At 37.4% G+C, this 19272-nt stretch overlaps 1 protein-coding gene and 1 long non-coding RNA gene across 3 annotated transcripts in view; both read right to left on the bottom strand.

Annotated features, from left to right (window-relative positions):
• Positions 1-19272, bottom strand: part of TBC1D12 (TBC1 domain family member 12) — a 145423-nt gene that overhangs the window by 71086 nt on the left and 55065 nt on the right. The window lies entirely within an intron of this gene.
• LOC144331213 (uncharacterized) lies at positions 8345-12154 on the bottom strand. Its single transcript, XR_013398182.1, has 2 exons — positions 11467-12154; positions 8345-8501 (listed from the first exon to the last, which is right to left on the bottom strand). It is a non-coding gene; the product is annotated as an uncharacterized LOC144331213 (long non-coding RNA).

Here is a 19272-nt window from a genome sequence, read left to right as displayed (position 1 = left end):
CTGATAGGCAGAAAGAATTAAAAGAACAGGTCAGTGGGAGCAAGCAAAGGCATGGATCAGGGAAACACATTAATCTCACTTAATAGGAAAAATGATGAGAAATAAGATTAGAAAGCGGTGGGTTAAATTACAGGGCCTTTCACTGGCTAAAATATTTGGACTTAATCATGAACAAAATGGAAAACCACTGAAAGTTTGGATAAAGCCAAGTTTGATGAAAGCTGTCCTTTATAAAACATTAACTAAGTATACATTGAATATATAAAGCAACTCAAAATGAAGCAGCTAGAATATAACTTATGTATGTAAGAGAGGAATGAGCTTTTTTTTTTTTTTTTTTTTTTTGGAGATATACAGTCTCACTCTATTGCCCAGGCTGGAGTGCAATGGCACAATCTCAGCTCTCTGCAACCTCCACCTCCAGGGTTCAAGCCATTCTCCTGCCTCAGCCTCCCGAGTAGCTGAGATTACAGGCATGTGCCACCATGCCTGGCTAATTTTTGTATTTTTTGCAGAGACAGGGTTTCACCATGCTGGCCAGGCTGGCCTCAAACTCCTAACCTCAGATGATCCACCCACCTCGGCCTCCCAAAGTGCTGGGACTACAGGTGTGAGCACCACGCCCGACCTAGGAATGAGTTTTGTACAGAATCATCACTCAAACATCATTCACATAAGAAGTTGTATTCTAGCACTTTCCACATAGATCCTTGTCATAAAAGTGCTGTAAAATTCTAGAGAGTAATAATAATAAGCTTTAAAACATTGTATGAGCTCATCTTTATCAGAAAATAGCACAGATTTCCATATCAAAATAACTTAAATATTTGCTGAATAAATTAAACATACCACCTTTTTTTTTTGAGACGGAGTCTCGCTCTGTCGCCCAGGCTGGAGTGCAGTGGCCGGATCTCAGCTCACTGCAAGCTCCACCCCCTGGGGTTCACACCATTCTCCTGCCTCAGCCTCCCGAGTAGCTGGGACTACAGGTGCCCGCCACCTCGCCCGGCTAGTTTTTTTTTCTTTTTTGTATGTTTTAGTAGAGAAGGGGTTTCACCATGTTAGCCAGGATGGTCTCGATCTCCTGACCTCGTGATCCGCCCGTCTCGGCCTCCCAAAGTGCTGGGATTATAGGCTTGAGCCACCGCACCCGGCCAAACCTGCCATCTTAATGCAATCAGAATTACAAATTATATAGCAGTACTCCTGGATAAAAAAATAAAAAGTAAAAAAAAAAAAAAATTACAAATTGTATTAGAAATAATACAGCTGGGCATGGAGGTTCACGCCTATAATCCCAGCACCTTGGGAGGCCGAGACGGGCAGATCACTTGAGCCTAGGAGTTCAAGACCAGCCTGGGCAACATGCTGAAATCCTGTCTCTACAAAAAATACAAAATTAGCCAAGTGTGGTGGCATGCGCCTCTAGTCCTCAGCTACTTGGGAGGCTGAGGTGGGAGATCACTTGAGCCAGGTTGTGGAGGCTGCAGTGGGTCATAATCATTCCACTGCACTCCAGCTTGGGTGACAGAGTAAGACCTTCTCTCAAAACTAATAACAATTATCAAATATTAACACTAGTACTTTCAAAATTCATCACAAGATTATAAGCTATTTATTAAGATGTTTTTGATTATATGTAACAGAAAACCCAACTCAAACAGGTTTAGGCAAATTTATGAGTTCTTAAAACTGAATATTCCATACAATCAGTTAACTTTGGACTCCGTTTGACCAAGAGGTTCACAGCATAAACATCAATCAGCAACTCCACTTCTCTACTGTTCTCTCAGTTCTGCCCTCCTCCATGTGATTTGAAGATGTAATGAGAAATTTAAATAAGTACTGATTTTCATCTACATTTCTAAAAGTTATGTATATACAAATTGGCCAAAAAAAAAAAAAAAAATTCTTCAGAGACATAGGGTAGACTCCTGCTTGGTGAACTGAGTAATTCACACCAACTTTCTTGCTGCAATCTCTGCAGTCCCTGACAAAGGGGGAACAAACAAGATGAGCCTGAGGTTCACTCAACTGTTGTGTCTGGAGGCAATACTGAATGAACATCAGGGCAGGAAGGGGGACCCCAAAGGAAGTTTGACTTTTAGTTTGGAAAGGCCAAAGGGCTAGAATTTTGGGGACACAGTAGTAGAAAAGAAAGTGCCCCATCAAGAAAGAACTCCAGGTCCTGCACAGTGGCTTACACCTGTAATCCCGGCAATTTGGGAAGGGAGGCGGGTAGATTACTTAAGGTCAGGAGTTCGAGACCAGCCTGGCCAACTTGCTGAAACTCTGTCTCTACTAAAAATACAAAAATTAGCTGGGCGTGGTGGCATGTGCTTGTAGTTGCAGGTACTTGGGAGGTTGAGGCAGGAGAATCACTTGAACCCAGGAGGCGGAGGGTTGCAGTGAGCCAAGATCGCCCCACTGCCCTCCAGTCTGAGTGACAGAATGAGACTCCATCTCAAAAACAAAACAAAAAAAAAAGGAAAAACTCCAGAAACCAACATAGCAGTATTCTTGACTCTTTAGTTGAATATTGATCTACACATGTGTATGATAAAACCCTACAAAGCAAAGGAGAACTTTTGGGGAAAGAACAACAACCTGAGGAGCTATAAGCAAAACACTTTCCAGAGCTTACCCAGGGGTGAGAATTATTCACATTATCACCCACCAGAATAAAAAGTCATCGCTGGGAATACACAAAACATTCAGGAGAAACCCAGAAGGTGTCGTCTTTGTTGGATGTAAGACACTGTGAATTTTAGATTGCTGAGGGCTGAATGATGTTTGATTTTGTTCTGTCCAGAAGTCAAGCTTCTTGTGCATCAGTCTGAATATTTTAAGGCTTATTTACAAACATTTTTTAGTTCATGTCTAACGTAATTTTTCCTTTGAGCTAATTTATTCCATAACTAAGAAATTATCAATGAATGTACTTTCTTCTGCAATGTTTAATCTGTGATCAATGTCACCCAGTAAAATGTTCACTTCAGATCTTGCATATTAAAAACTGTAGCACTGTTATCAATGAACTTGAGAACAGAGCAAGAGAAACTACCCAAAAGTAAGCAAAGAAAGGGAAAAAAATTGAAGAAATATAAGCAGAGCTTTAGGGAACAATATCAAGCAGCCTAAATTATGTGTAATTGGAGTCTAGGTACAAAGGAGAACAATATTTAAGAAAATAATAGCTGAAATGTTGTCAAACTACACCCACAGACCCAAGAAGTTCAATAAATTCTAAGCGGAATACAGATAAAACCACACCAAAAGACATAATAATTATTTACTAAAATATGTTAAGAAGAATATTTTAAAAGCAGCCAGAAAAAAAGCACTTATGTTGAAAAGACTGAATGTGAAAAGGATTATAAGACTTTTTCCTGAAAAGTATTCCAGTCAAAAGACAATAGAAAAATCTTTAAATTGCTAAAAGAAAAAAAAATGGAGAGGGAACATCTATCAACTTAGAATTCTATACCAGAGAAAATATCTTTCATAAGTGAAAGCAAAATAAAAATATTTTCAGACAAGCAATAGCTAAGAGAATATGTTGTCAGCAGACCAGCAATATAATTTCAAGGAAATTATTCAGGCAGAAAGTATATATCATATGAAAACATGAATATACACAAAGAGATAAAAAGCACCAAAAATAATAAATATGGACAAATAAAAAAGTCAGTTTTCTCATTTCTTAAAATTAGAGAATATTTGATCATTTCATACAGAAATATACTGGTAAATGTAAACAAGGAGTTTACAGCACAAAAGTTAGAAAGGAGGTAACAGCAGCACACTGTTGTAAGGTTCTTCCATTATACTCAAGTGCTATAAAGTTATTTGACGGTAGACCATGATAAATTAAAGATAAGTATCATAAAAGCCCTAATGGGGAGGTTTCTCGATGTGTAATCAGAAGACCTATGTGTTCAGGAGATGCTTTCATGGGGTCTGCAAAGTCAGAGCTATATTCCTAATAGTGTTAATAGTTTGTCACTACATTGATACTTGTACTAATGGTCCTCAGCAATGTTGAATAAAATTGTCAGCAGCCTGGGCAATATAGTGAGACACTGTCTCTACAAAAAATTAAAAAATTAGCCAAGTGTGGTTGCACGGGCATAGGGGTAGGGGGGTGCTGAGGTGGGAGGATTACTTGAGCCCTGGAGGTTAAGGTTGCAGTGAGCTATGAGCTCACTGCCGCACTCCAACCTGGGCAACAGAGATTATCTCAAAAACAAAAACTCTCAGTGCCCCATCACAAATCAAAGCAATAGCACTACTGATCACTGTATTCTTCAGGACATGCACTGAAAGATTAAAAAAAACAAGGGGCAGCGGCCAGATTCATTTAAGAATGTCTATGACAAAACAGTAAAAATTATTAATTGTATTAAATATTTATATATGAGTAAACATCTTCTTAACATTCTGTGTGACAAAAGGAAAAGTACAGGGCCAGGCAAGGTGGCTCATGCCTATAATCCCAGCACTTTGGGAGGCCGAGGCGGGCAGATCACCTGAGGTTGGGAGTTCGAGACCAGCCTGACCAACATGGAGAAACTCCGTCTCTACTAAAAATACAAAAAATAGCCGGTATGGTGGTGCATGCCTGTAATCCCAGCTACTCGGGAGGCTGATGCAGGAGAACCACTTGAACCCGGGAGGCAGAGGTTGCAGTGAGCCGAGATCGCGCCATTGCATACTCCAGCCTGGGCAACAAGAGCAAAACTCTGTCTCAAAAAAGAAAAGGAAAAGTACCGATAAAGAACTCAACTACATACTTGTGCAAAGGAAAAGCACTTGTGCAAGTATTTGAGTTCTAAACTGAACAAATGTCTTTTTCAAGAACACTACTTTTATTTAAAATACTGACTGCAAACTGCAGTGGCAGTTATTTTCTAAAAATTAGACAAAGTGGGCCCTTCATCTCCATATTTCTCCCAGAAAACCATAAACCCAGTCAAGTCATAAGGAAATCATGAGAGAAACCCAAATTGAAGACCATTCTAGAAAATAATAGACCAGTACTCTTCAAAAGTGTCAAGTTCTTAAAAAAAAGGAAAGATGACAAACTGTCAAAAGCTATAGAAACTAAGGAATTGTGATAGCAAAATATAATGTGGTATTCCAGAGGAGACACTGAAAGAGAAATGGGACTTTAATAGAAAAATTGGTGAAATCCAAGTGAAGTCTGCAGTAATCTACCAAAGTCAGTTTTCTGAGTTTTGACAAATGTACAGGGTAATAGATGTTAACATTAGGTGAAACTGAATGAGAGGTATTTAGGAATTCTCTGTATTATTTTTTTCAAAATCACAATAATAAAGTTATTCCAAAATCTAAAGTTATTCTGTAAATCTAAAGTTATTTCAAAATAAAAAGTTTATTAAAACAAACAAAAAAGGATGAAGTGTGCCAGTGATTTTTAAGGAAAGCAACTGAAAATAAGTATTGCCAATAATAAAATCCAGCCTTTCAGTAAGAATTAAAATGCTGTGAACTTGTATATATATATATATACACACACATATACACACACACACACATATATATAGACCAGCAATATAATTTCAAGGACCAGCAATATAATTTCAAGGACCAGCACTATAATTTCAAGGAAATTATTCAGGCAGAAAGTATGTATCACATGAAAACATGAATATACACAAAGAGATAAAAAAGCACCAAGAATAATAAATATGGACAAATAAAAAAGACAGTTTTCTCATTTCTTAAAGTTTTAGAGAATATGTGGTCATTTAATACAGAAATATACTGGTAAATGTAAATAAGGAGTTTACAGCACAAAAGTTAGAAAGCAGGTAACAGCAGTACGCTGTTGTAAGGTTCTTACATGTAAGGTTCTTATAAAAGTAAGACCCAACTATATGCTATTTATAAGAAACCCACTTTAAATATAAAGACAGATACAAGAATAAAAGGATGAAAACAGAAATGTCTGCAAAATATTAACTGGAAACATGCTCTAGTGGCTAATAAAGTCAGATAAAAACTTCATATATAAGAGTATATATATGTATATTCATATATGTGTGTGCATATATACGTATATATATTCTTACATGTATATACATACACACATATATACATATATATTCTTATATATGTGTGTATACATACATATATACATATATACGTATATATGCACACACACACATACATACATACACACACACACACACACACACACACACATATATATTTTTTAAGACAAGAGTCTCACTCTGTCGCCCAGGCTGGAGTGCAGTGGCATGATATTGGCTCACTGTAACCTCCGTTTCCAGGTTCAAGCGATTCTCCTGCCTCAGCCTCCCGAGTAGCTGGGACTACAGGCGCATGCCACCACACTCAGCTAATTCTTATATTTTTAGTAGAGATGGGGTTTCACCATGTTAGCCAGGATGATCTCGATCTCTTGACCTCATGATCCACCCGCCTTGCTAGGATCCTCCCAAAATGCTAGGATTACAGGCATGGGCCACTGCACCCAGACCTATGCCATCATATATTTAACAGCTTCCCAGAATTAGATTTTTGTGAGATCAGCGGTAATAATACTGTCATTTTTTGATATTTTATAATGCAATGCTGTAATATTTGGAAGATCGACGTATCTGGTGCACCAACATTTTCCAAATCACCAATGCATGATATTATAAAACCATGCATAAATATACATACCCAGGCAAAGTGCAAAAAAGACCAATAGATTTTTCTATAACAGAGTTATATGGTTTCAGATTCCACACTATGACTTACCTTTAAGAAACAACCACTTGATGAATTTTGGAGTGGCATCAAAGAAGAATGCCCACATTATCTGCAAAGACTATTAAAATGTTCTTCTCTTTACTACATACATAACTCTGTGAGATTTTCTTCATGTACTTAAATTTACTAAAACAATATAAAGCAAAAAACTAAATGCAAGAGTACATATGAGAATCCAGCCTTCATTTAAGCCATAGAGATCTGCAAAAATGGAAAATTATGCCACTCTCCCCACTACTTGTTTTTTAATAGTTATTTTTCACAAATATGTTGTTTTTGTTAACATATAATAGCTTTACTCTTGTAATTTTTAAATGATTAATACTTGAACATTTCAGTTTTAACCGGGGGTATAGTAATAATTGATAATCCCATAAACAGAAACTCTTTGAGGTCTTTAATAATTGAGAATCCAAAGGGACCCCGTCTCTACAAAAAAAAAAAAAAAATTAAATTAGCCACGCATAGTGGTATGTGCCTGTAGTCCTAGCTACTCGGGAAGCTGAGGTGGGAGGATGGCTTGAGCCCAGGAGGCAGAGGTTGCAGTGAGCCAAGACTGTACCACTGCACTCCAGCCTGGGCAATAGAGCCAGACTTTTTCTCAAAAAAAAAAAAAAAAGAAAAAGAATCCAAAGGGATCATGAGACTAAGATGTTTGAAAACTGCTGATCAACAGCAACCACCAAAAAAGTAAAACAAAGGTAAAGCTAATAAGCTAATAGTGGAGAAAAAGTACAGTGACAAAAATACTCAGTCAACCCAAAAGAGGGCAGGAGAAAAAAAAAGTGAAGGACCAGATGAAATAATTTGAAAAGAAACAGTAAGTTGGTAAATTTAAACCTGATCATATCACTAATGACAGTAAATGACACTCCATCTAAAAAACAGAGGGTATCAGATTGTATACAAAAGCAATACCCAACTATATGCTACTTATAAGAAACTCAGTTTAAATATAGAGACAGATACAAGAATAAAAGGATGAAAACAGAAATGTCTGCAAAATACTAACTGGAAACAAGCTCTAGTGGCTAATAAAGTCAGATAAAAACTTCATAAAGGGAAATCTTACCAAAGCAAACAGGACGTATCATTGATGGTAAAGGAAGCAATTCACCAAGACAACTTCAAAACAAAGCTTCAAAAAACAGGAAACAAAAATTGACAGAAACGAAAGGAGAAATAACCAAGTAATTTATAGTGGAGATTTTATTGCTCTTGTCTCAGTAACTGGTAGAAAAAGCAAAAAAATTTAAAAATATAAAAGATGTAACACTACCAATCTAACATGACCTAAACTGACATTTATAGAATACTTCACTCAACATCTGCAAAATATACACTGTTTTCAAGTACACAAGGAACGTTCAGTAAGACAAGCTATATCTGGGGCATAAACAAGTCTCAATAAATTGAAAAAACACTGAAATTGCATAACATATATCGTCTGTTATGGTTTGAATATTTGTCCCTTCCAAAACTGGTGTTGAAATTTAATCCCCAGTGTGATAGTACTGGGGATGGGGGAAGGCTTTAAGAGGCAATTTGGTCAGGAGGGCTCTGCCCACATGAATGGATTAATCTGTTCACAGATTAACATGTTATCATGAGAGTGGGACTGGTAGCTTTATAAGAAAAGGAAAAGAGACCTGAGCTCATATGTTCAGCTCCCTTGCCACATGACGCCCTGCATCGCTCTGGGACTCTGCAGAGTTCCAACCAGTAAGAGGACTCTCACCAGATGGAGCCCCTCGACCACGGACTTTTCATCCTCCGTAACTGTAAGAAATAAATTCCCTTTGTTTATAAATTACTCAGTTCCCAATATTCCGTTATAAGCAACGGAAAATGGACTGAGACACTGACCATCCATAATTAATCATTTACAAAAACATATCTGTAAAATCCCAAGATATTTTAAAAGTAAAATAATATACTTCTACATAATCATAAGTAAAGGCAGTAACAAAAGAAAAAGAAAAATATCTTGCATTGAGTGCAAATGAAAACACTGAAATTTATGGAATGCAGCTAAAGCATAGCTAGAGGAAAATTTGTAGCTTAAAATACATTAAAAAGATAAAAGGTCTAAAATGAATGACCCACCTTAGAAAACTAGAAAAAAAGCAACATAAATCCAAAGCAAGTGGATAGTAAATAATGAAGAACAGAAATCAATGAATAGAACACACAAAACCAAGTAGTAAAAATCAGTGAAACAAAAGGTGTTTTTTTTAAAACATAATAAAATTGATAAACTCCTAGTAAAACTGATCAATGAAAAAGAGAAGATAAAAACTGTCAAAATCAGGAATGCAAGAGAGATCATCACTATCCACATTTGTATTACATACCTAGCAGACATTAAAAAAATAAGAAAATATGAATAATTTCATTGTAATAAATCTAGCAACATAGATGAAATATAAAAATCTGTTGAAAGACATGTTACCAAAGCTGACTCAAGAAGAAACAGAAAATTTGAATAGCCCAATCTGAGGTCAAGAAAAACATTAAGTTTATAACTAAAAATACACTCAACAACAAAAAACTTCCACACTTCACTTAGATCAGTAATTCTCAACTGGGGTTGACTTTGCCCCCTTGAGGACATCTGACAATGTCTAAGACATTTCGGTTGTCACAATGAGAAGTGAAGGGGGGTAATTACTACTGGAATTCTTAGAGGCCAGGGATACTATTAAATATCCTATATTTAACAGGATACAATATTTACATTTAGGTCATTTACATTTACATATACATGACCTAAAATGTCAAAAGTGCTGAGGTTGAGAAACCTTGGCCTAAATTATTTCACTGGTAAATTCTGTCAAATGTTTAAGGAAGAAATAACACCAATGTACACAAATTATTTCAGAAAATAGAAAAGAAACAATCCTCAACTTATTAAATGATGATTGCATTATCCCAATACCAGAATCTGACAAAGGCATTAAAAGAAAATTATAGACTGACATCCCTCATGAATATGGAAGCAAAAATCCCTAACATAATATTAGCAAACTGACTTCTGGACTTCCACTCCAGCATGTATACAGCTTAGAAATTGCCATTCCAGGCCGGGCGCAGTGGCTCAAGCCTGTAATCCCAGCACTTTGGGAGGCCGAGACGGGCGGATCACGAGGTCAGGAGATCGAGACCATCCTGGCTAACACGGTGAAACCCCGTCTCTACTAAAAATACAAAAACTTAGCCGGGCGAGGTGGCAGGCGCCTGTAGTCCCAGCTACTCCGGAGGCTGAGGCAGGAGAATGGCGTGAACCCGGGAGGCGGAGCTTGCAGTGAGCTGAGATCCGGCCACTGCACTCCAGCCTGGGTGACAGAGCGAGACTCCGTCTCAAAAAAAAAAAAAAAAAAAAAAAAAGAAATTGCCATTCCAGGACAGGTGTGGTGGCTCGCGCCTATAATCCCAACATTTTGGGGGGTCAAGGTGGGAGGATCTTTTGAGGCCAGGAGGTCAAGGAGTTGCCACTGCATCCTAACAAGTAAAAACCTAAGTAAACTGAAAAATTAATAATTATTCTTAGATTCATCAGAGACATGAAGCCACATAGAAAACCACTGCCCCAAAACTGCAGAGACAAACACATAAAGGAGAATCACAACTTAGCAGAGCAGACACCCAGAAGCTGAAACCTCTGGCAGTGCTGGAGTAGGAAAACATAAACTGTAATAGACAAACTGTTGGAGGCTGAGTGTGGACAAGTCTGATGTTAGAACTCCAGGGGAGATGCAGGTATTTAAAAAAGGAAAAAAATAAAACAAAACTCCAGGAGGACTCAGTTGCATACACTTTTGTGAGTTTTACCTCCAGGAACTCTACCAAGTCCTCAGAGCGAGTACTGTGGGAGAGAAATCCCCTTGTGCTTTCGGCAGGAGAGGAAAAGTAATTATTTTGAAATACTCCTTTACATTCTGTTCCTAACAAGGTCTGCCCTCAGGAGAAACTATTTTACCAGAACCTTACCTGCTCCAACCTAACTAGGGGAAGGGAAATACACAACTCCAGCTCCCTCTGGCCATTCTGTCCTGTCAAAGAGGGAAAAAAAACAAAACTGAAAATACTATGAAGCGTACCATTCAGGGGTACAGGTTCACCAAAAGATTAAGACCTAATCACAGGACTATAGAATGCTTCCCCTTTTCCCACACCTTACCACTACCTTACTAAAGGCCTACTTACCAGTTCCTTTTATCCACCACATTCTATCTACCTTTCAGCAAAAATTATATGGCATACTAAATGGTTATAAGAAAAAAAAAAAAAAAAAAAAAAACCACGGTCTAAAGAGACTAAACAAGCATTAGAACCAGAGTCAGATATGATAGGAATGTTGGAATTATCAAACCAGAATTTGTTTTAAAGAGAACTATGAGCAGTGCACTAAAGTTTCAATGGAAAAAGTAGACAACATGCAAGAATAATGTAAGAGATGGACATTTTAAGAAATAATCAAAAAGAAATACTAAAGATTAAAAAACTGGAACAGAAAGAAAGAATTCCTTTGATGGGTTCATTAGCAAATTGGACATGGCTGAGACAGAATCTCTGAACTTGAGGTATGACAACAGAACTTTCGAAACTGAAAAGCAAAGAGAAAAAAGATGGGGAAAAAAAGTGCAGAGTATCCAAGAACACTGGGAAAACTACAAAGGACAAGAGAGAGGGGAGGAGAAGAGAGACAGAGAGAAGGAAGAAGAAATATCTAAAGCAATATGGACTGAGAAGTTCCCCCAAATTAATGTCAACACCAAATCAAAGATCCAGGAAGCTCAGAGAACATCAAACAGGATAAACATATACATAAAAAAACCCCTACTTCTAGCCATATCATATTCAAATTTCAGAAAATCAAAGATCAAAAAATCTTCAAAGAAGGCAGAGGGAAAAACACCCTACCTATAGGAACAAAGATATAAACTTATCCTCAGAAATGCAAGTAAAGAGTAGAGAGAAATATTTAAAGTGCTGAGAGAAAAAAATTGCAAGCCTAGAATTCTGTATCCTGCAAAGTTATCCTTCAAAAGTGAAGGAAAAAAACTTTCTGAGACAATTATTAAGGAATTTGACAGTAGACCTGCCTTGCAAGAAAATGTTAAAAGAAGTTCTTCTTAAAGAAGATATTTTTCTTTTTCTTCTTTTTTGTTTTTTTTTGTTTGTTTGTTTTTTGTTTTTTGTTTTGAGACAGAGTCTCACTCTGTTGCGCAGGCTGGAGTGCAGTGGCGTGATCTCAGCTCACCTCAACCTCCGCCTCCTGGGTTCAAGCGATTCTCCTGTCTCAGCCTCCCAAGTAGTTGGGATTACAGGCATGTGCCATCATGCCCGGCTAATTTTTGTATTTTTAGTGGAGACAGGGTTTCACCATTTTGGTCAGGCAGGTCTCGAATTTTTCTTATTCTTAATTGATCTAATAGAAAACAGTTTTCTTATTCTATTTTCTGTTGCTTATAACAGAATACCTAAAATTCAAAGGAATTTATTTCTTAACAGTTACAGAGGGTGAGAGGTCCAAGGTCAAGGGGCTACATCTAATGAGAGCCCTCTTACTGATGGGGACGCTCTGTAGAATCCTGAGGTGGTGCAGAGCATCATGCGATGAGGGGCTGAGCATGCTAGCTCAGATCTTGCTTCCTCTTCTTATAAAGTCACTAGTCCCATTCCTATGATAATCCAATAATCCATTAATCTGTTAATGGATTAATCCTGTAAAATAGAGTAATCCTCTTAAAGAATTAATCGCCTCTTAAAGGCCCCACCTCTCAATACTGCCACAGTGGGGATTGCATTTCAACATAAATTTTAGAGGGCATAAACATTCAAACCATAGCAACAGTTTACTCAAAATAATAGCAGCAATAAGGTGTTTAATTATGTATGCTCGTGTGTGTATGCTCACATGCGAGTAAAACGAATGGCAGTAATAAAAGGGATGGGCAGCAGGAATTAGGAATGTTTTGTTATTACAAGGTATTTGCATTACACATGAAACTCCACTTTCAGGTATAGTGTTACACTATACCTGAAAGTGGAGTTGGCTTAGCTATAAATACATACTGCAAACTCCAGGACAACCACCAAAAAAAGTTTTAAAAAAAGAAGTATAACTGATATGCTAAGAAATGGGAGAAAATGGAATCATACAAAATGTTCAATTAAAACTAAAGACTGAAAAGATGTGGAAGACAAAACTGGAAACAAATTATAAAAGCAACAACTAACAAACAGTAACAGAAATGAGAGATAATAATCCAACTATATCAATAATCACTTTAAATATCAATGGTCTAAATGCACCAATTAAAACACAGAGAGGCCAAGCACAGTGGCTCATACCTATAATCCCAGAACTTTTGGAGGACACAGCGGGAGGACCATTTGAGGCCGAGAGTTTGAGGCTGCAGTGAGCTATGATTGCACCACTGCACTCCAGCCTGGGCAACAGAGCAAGATTCTGTCTCAAAAATAAAACAAAACAAACAAACAAATGAAAAAATAGAGACTGTCAAAGTGTATCACAAAACAAGGCCCAGCCATATGTTGTCTACAAAAAAACTCTAAAGGCCGGGCGTGGTGGCTCACGCCTGTAATCCCAGCACTTTGGGAGGCCAAGGTGGGCGGATCACAAGGTCAGGAGATCGAGACCATGGTGAAACCCCGTCTCTACTAAAAATAGAAAAAATTAGCCGGGCGCAGGGGCGGGCGCCTGTAGTCCCAGCTACTCGGGAGGCGGAGGCAGGAGAATGGCGTGAACCCGGGAGGCGGAGCTTGCAGTGAGCCGAGATTGCGCCACTGCACTCCAGCCTGGGCGACAGAGCGAGACTCCGTCTCAAAAAAAAAAAAAAAAAAAAAAAAAACTCTAAGTTGAACAATAAGAACACATGGATACAGGAAGAACAACAACACACACACACAGGGGCCTGTCAGGGGGTCGGGGGACAAGGGGAGGGAGAGCATTAGGACAAATACCTAATGCATTCAGATGTTAAAACATAAATGACAGGTTGATAGGTGCAGCAAACAACCATGACACATGCATACCTACGTAACAAACCTGCACATTCAGCACATGTATCCTGGAACTTAAAAGTAAAATTAAGTTAAATTTTTAAAAACTCCACTTTAACTATAAAGGCACATATAGATTAAAAGACAAGGGATGGAGAAAGATATACCATCCCAACACTAATCAAAGACAACAGGAGTAGCTATAGTAATCTTGGACAGAGCAGACTTCACAGCAAGGAAATTTATCAGGAATAAAGAAGGGCATTACATAATAAAGTGGTTAATAATCCAAGAAGACATAACAATTCTTATCATGTATGCAACTAAAAACAGAGTGGTCAAAATACATGAGGCAAAAACAGGTAGAACTACAAGGAGAAACAGATGAATCTACTATTACACTGGAAAACTTTAAAGCCTCTATCAGAAATAGACAGATCCAGCAGTCGGAAGATCAGTAAGGACACAGCTGAACTCAACAGTACCATCAGTCAACTGCATGTAATTGACATCTGTAGACTACTACATCCAACAACAGCAGATGAAACATTCTTCTCAAGCTAACATGGAACATCGACCAATACAGACTACGTTCTAGGCCACAAAATACACCTTAACAAGTTTAAAATAACAGAAATCATAAAATGTCTGCTCTCAGATCTCAATGAAATTAAACTAGAAATTGACAGAGAGAGATTCCTGAAAAATCCCCAAATACTTGGAGATTAAACAACACACTTCTAAATAACACATGTGTCAAAGAAGAAATCTTAAGGGTAATTTTTTTTTTTTTTTTTTTTTTTTTTTTTTTTTGAGACGGAGTCTCGCGCTGTCACCCAGGCTGGAGTGCAGTGGCCGGATCTCAGCTCACTGCAAGCTCCGCCTCCCGGGTTCACGCCATTCTCCTGCCTCAGCCTCCCGAGTAGCTGGGACTACAGGCGTCCGCCACCTCGGCCGGCTAGTTTTTTGTATTTTTTCAGTAGAGACGGGGTTTCACCGTGTTAACCAGGATGGTCTCGATCTCCTGACCTCGTGATCCGCCCGTCTCGGCCTCCCAAAGTGCTGGGATTACAGGCTTGAGCCACCGCGCCCGGCCCTTTAAGGGTAATTTTAAAATATTTTTAACTATAGGAAAATGAAAATACAACTTATGAAATTTGTGAGATGCAGCAAATACAGTATTAGAGGCAAAAGTATTGCTTTGAATGAATATATGAGAAAAGAAGATCTAAAATCAATCATCTAAGCTTCCACCTTAACAAGAAAAATTCGAGTTAATTGATTACAGAGGAAGCAGAAAAAAATAAATAAAAATAAAGAGCAGGAATCAATAAAATTAAAAACAGGAAGTCAGTAGAGAAAAATCAACAAAACCAAAAGCTAACAGTTCTTTAAAGAGAACAATAAAATTGATAATCCTCTTGCCAGGATAACTAAGAGAAAAAAAAAAAAAAGACACAAATTACCAATATCAGAAATGAAAGTGGAGACATCACTACAGAGCCCAAGGACGTTAAAAAGGATAATGAAGAAATATTATGAACAATTCTTTTTTTTTTTTTTTGAGATAGAGTCTTGTGCTCTGTTGTCCAGGTGCCATCCTGGCTCAGTGGAACCTCCACTTCCCAGGTTCAAGCGATTCTCCTGCCTCAGCCTCCCAAGGAGTTGGCCGACTACAGGCATATGCCACCACGTACAGCTATTTTTTTAAATTAATATTTTTCATACAGCTAATATTTTTAGTACAGACAGGGTTTCACCACGTTGGCCAGGCTGGTCTCGAACTTCTGACCTCAAGTGATCCACCCGCCTTGGCCTCCCAAAGTGCTGGGATTACAGGCATGAGCTACCACACCTGGCCTGTTACGAACAATTCTATGCCCAAAATTTGATAACCTGAATGAAATGAACCAATTCCTTGAAATATACCCAAACTAACATAAGAAGAAATTGAATCAATAATTAATAATCTTCCAAACCAGAAAGCACAGACCCAGATGGGTTCACTGATGAATTCTACCAAATATTTAAGGAAGAAATTGTATCAATTATCTATAATCTCTTCCATAAGATACATGGAGAGGAAATACTTCATCACTCATTATATGAAGCCAGCATTACTCTAATACCAAAACTAGACAAAAGCATTACCAAAACAGAAACATACAGACCAGTACCTCTTATGAACGTAAATGCAAAAAATTCTCAAGAAAATATTAGTAAATCTAATCCAACAATGTATAAAAAGAATTCTATACCATGACCATGTGGAATTTATCCTAGGTATGCACAACTGGTTCAATGTTTAAAAAAAAAATCAATTAATTTAATCAATTGCATCAAGAGGCTAAAGAACAAAAATCACATGATAAAACATCAATAGACGTTGGAAAAGCATTTGACAACATCCAACACCATTCATGATGAAACTTCTCAGTAAACTAGGAATAGAGGGGAACTTCCTCAACTTGATAAAGAAAATCTACAAAAAACCTATAGCTAACATCATACTTAATGGTGAGAAGCTAGAAGCTGTCTCTCTAAGATCAAGAACAAGGCAAGGATGTCCCCACTCATCACTGCTTTTCAACATTGTTCTAGAAGTCCTAGTTAATGCAATAGAAAAAGGAAATAAAAGTTACACTAATTAGGAAAGAAGAAATAAAATTGTCTTTGTTTACAGATGACATGATTGTCTGTGGAGAAAGTCCAAAAATATCAACAGAAAACTTTTGGAACTAATAAGCAATAACAGCAAGTTTACAAGATAGAAGGCTAATGTACAAAAGTCAATCACTTTCTTACAATATAACAGCAATGAACAAGTAAAATTTAAAATTTAAAACATAATACCATAAAAATGAAATACTTAGGTATAAGTCTATCAAAATATACGCAAGATCTGTATGAGGAAAAGTACAAAACTCTAACGAAAGATAAAAAGAAGAACAAAACAAACGAAGAGATGTTCCACGTTTATGATTAAGAAGACTCACCGGGTGTGGTGGCTCTCGCCTGTAATGTCAGCACTTTGGGAGGTCAAGGCAGGTGGATCACCTGAGGTCAGGAGTTCAAGACAAGCCTGACCAGCATGGAGAAACCCCGTCTCTACTAAAAATACAAAATCAGCCCAGCGTAGTGGTGCATGCCTATAATCCCAGCTACTCAGGAGGCTGAGGCAGGACAATTGCTTGAACCCGGGAGGCGGAGGTTGCAGTGAGCTGAGATCGCGCCATTGCACTCCAGCCTGGGCAACAAGAGCGAAACTCTGTCTCAAAAAAAAAAAAGACTCAACGTCATTTAGATGTCAGCTTTTCTCAACTTGATCTACAGATTCAACACAATCCCAATCAAAATCTCAGCAAATTATTTTGGGAATGATAAACTGATTCTAAAGTTACACAGAGAGACAAAAGACCCAGAATAGCCAACTCAATATTGAAGAAAAAGTCAGAGGACTGACACTACTAGAATTCAAGACTTATGAAAAGGCTACAATAATTAAGACAGTGTGGCACTGGAGAAAGAGCAGACAAATAGGTCAATGGAACAGAATAGAGATCCCAGAAATAAGCCCACATAAATATAGTCAACTGATCTTTGACAAAGGAGCAAAGGCAATACAATGGAGCAAAGATACGCATTTCAACAAATGGTACTGGAACAACTGGACATTGACAGCCAAAAAAAAAAAAAAATCAATCTACACACAGACCTTACATCCATCATAAAAATTAACTCAAAATGGTTTACAGACCTAAATGTAAAGTATAAAACTATACAACTCCTAGAAGATAACACAGAAAATTTAGATGGCCTTGAGTATAGTGATGACTTTTTAGATCAATACTAAAGGCATGAGCTACAAAAAAATAAAAATTAAAATACAGTAGTCCCCCTTACCCTTGGGAAATATGTTCTAAGACCCCCAGCGGATGCCTGAAACCATGGATAATACTTAACCCTGTATGTGCTTTTTTCCTATACATATGATAATGTTTTATCAACTTTATAAATTTATAAACTAGACATAGTAAGACATTAACAATAGAGAAATTATAACAAAATACTATAATAAAAGTTATATGAATGTGTTCTCTCACTCTCATACACACACACTCTCACATGCACACATACACAAACACACAAAATATCTTAATATTTTCAGACTGCAGCTGACCATGGGTAACCAAAACTGTGGAAAGTGAAACTGGGATAAGGGGAGACTACTATAATTGATAAGCTGGAGTTCGCTAAAATTTAAAATTTCTGCTCTGTGAAAAGACAAGCCATAGAAAGACAGAACATATTTGCCAAAGGCATGCCTGACAAAGGACTGTTATCCAAAATAGACAAAGAACTCTTAAAACTCAACAATAAGAAATTGAACAATCTGATTTTAAAATGAGCAAAAGACCTGTATATCATCAAAGAAGATATACAGATGGCAAGTAAGCATGTGAAGAGATGTTCAACATCATATGTCATTAGGGAATTGCAAATTAAGACAATGAGACACCACTACACAGTTATGAGAATGACCAAAATTCAAAACACTGACAGCAGCAAATACTGGAGAAAATGTGGTGCAAGAGGAACTCTCATTTAATGCTGCTGGGAATGCACAAGGGGACCAACACTTTGGAAGATATCTTGCTAGCTTCTTGCAAAACTAAACATATTCTTATGATCCAGCAATCACTTCCTTCGGTATTTACCAAAATGAACTAAAAACATAAAACCACACAAAAAAATTGCACGCATAAGTTTAGAGAAGACTTATTAACAGCAGCCAAAACTTGGAAGCAACTAAGACGTCCTTCAGTAGTTGAATGGGTAAATAAACTGTGGTGTTCCCAGACAATAGAATATTACTCAGCACTAAAAAGAAATGAGCTATCAAGCTATGGAAAGGCATGGAGGAAATATAAATGCATATTACTAAGTGAAAGAAACCAACCTGAAACAGCTAAATACTGTCTGGTTCCAATTACGTAATAGTCTGGAAAAGGCAAAACTATGGAGACAAGAAAAAGATCTGTGGTTTCCAGAGGATTGGGGGAGGGAAGGATGACTACACACAGCTCAATTTTTAGTGTAGTGAAACTATGCTGTGTAATACTACAATGATAGATACATGTCATTATACATTTGTCTAAAGCCATAAAATGTGCAACACTGGGAATGAATGATACCGTAAACTACAGACTTTGAGTGACAGTGTGTCAGTGTAAGTTCATTGGTTATAAAAAAAAAGATCCACTGCGGTGCAAGATGCTGACAGTGAAGGAGGTTGTGTGTATGTGGGGACAGGAGTTATATGGAACACTCTGTACTTTCTCCTCAAATCTGCTATGAACCTACAACTGCCATAGTTTTTACATTTAAATACATATATATATATGCAGATCTAATCCAGAAATAAGCAAGGTGAATAAT

The sequence above is a fragment of the Macaca mulatta genome, chromosome 9, assembly GCF_049350105.2.
Source record: "Macaca mulatta isolate MMU2019108-1 chromosome 9, T2T-MMU8v2.0, whole genome shotgun sequence".
NCBI classification, from domain to species: Eukaryota; Metazoa; Chordata; class Mammalia; order Primates; family Cercopithecidae; genus Macaca; species Macaca mulatta.
This window is presented reverse-complemented; position numbering and strand designations above follow the sequence as displayed.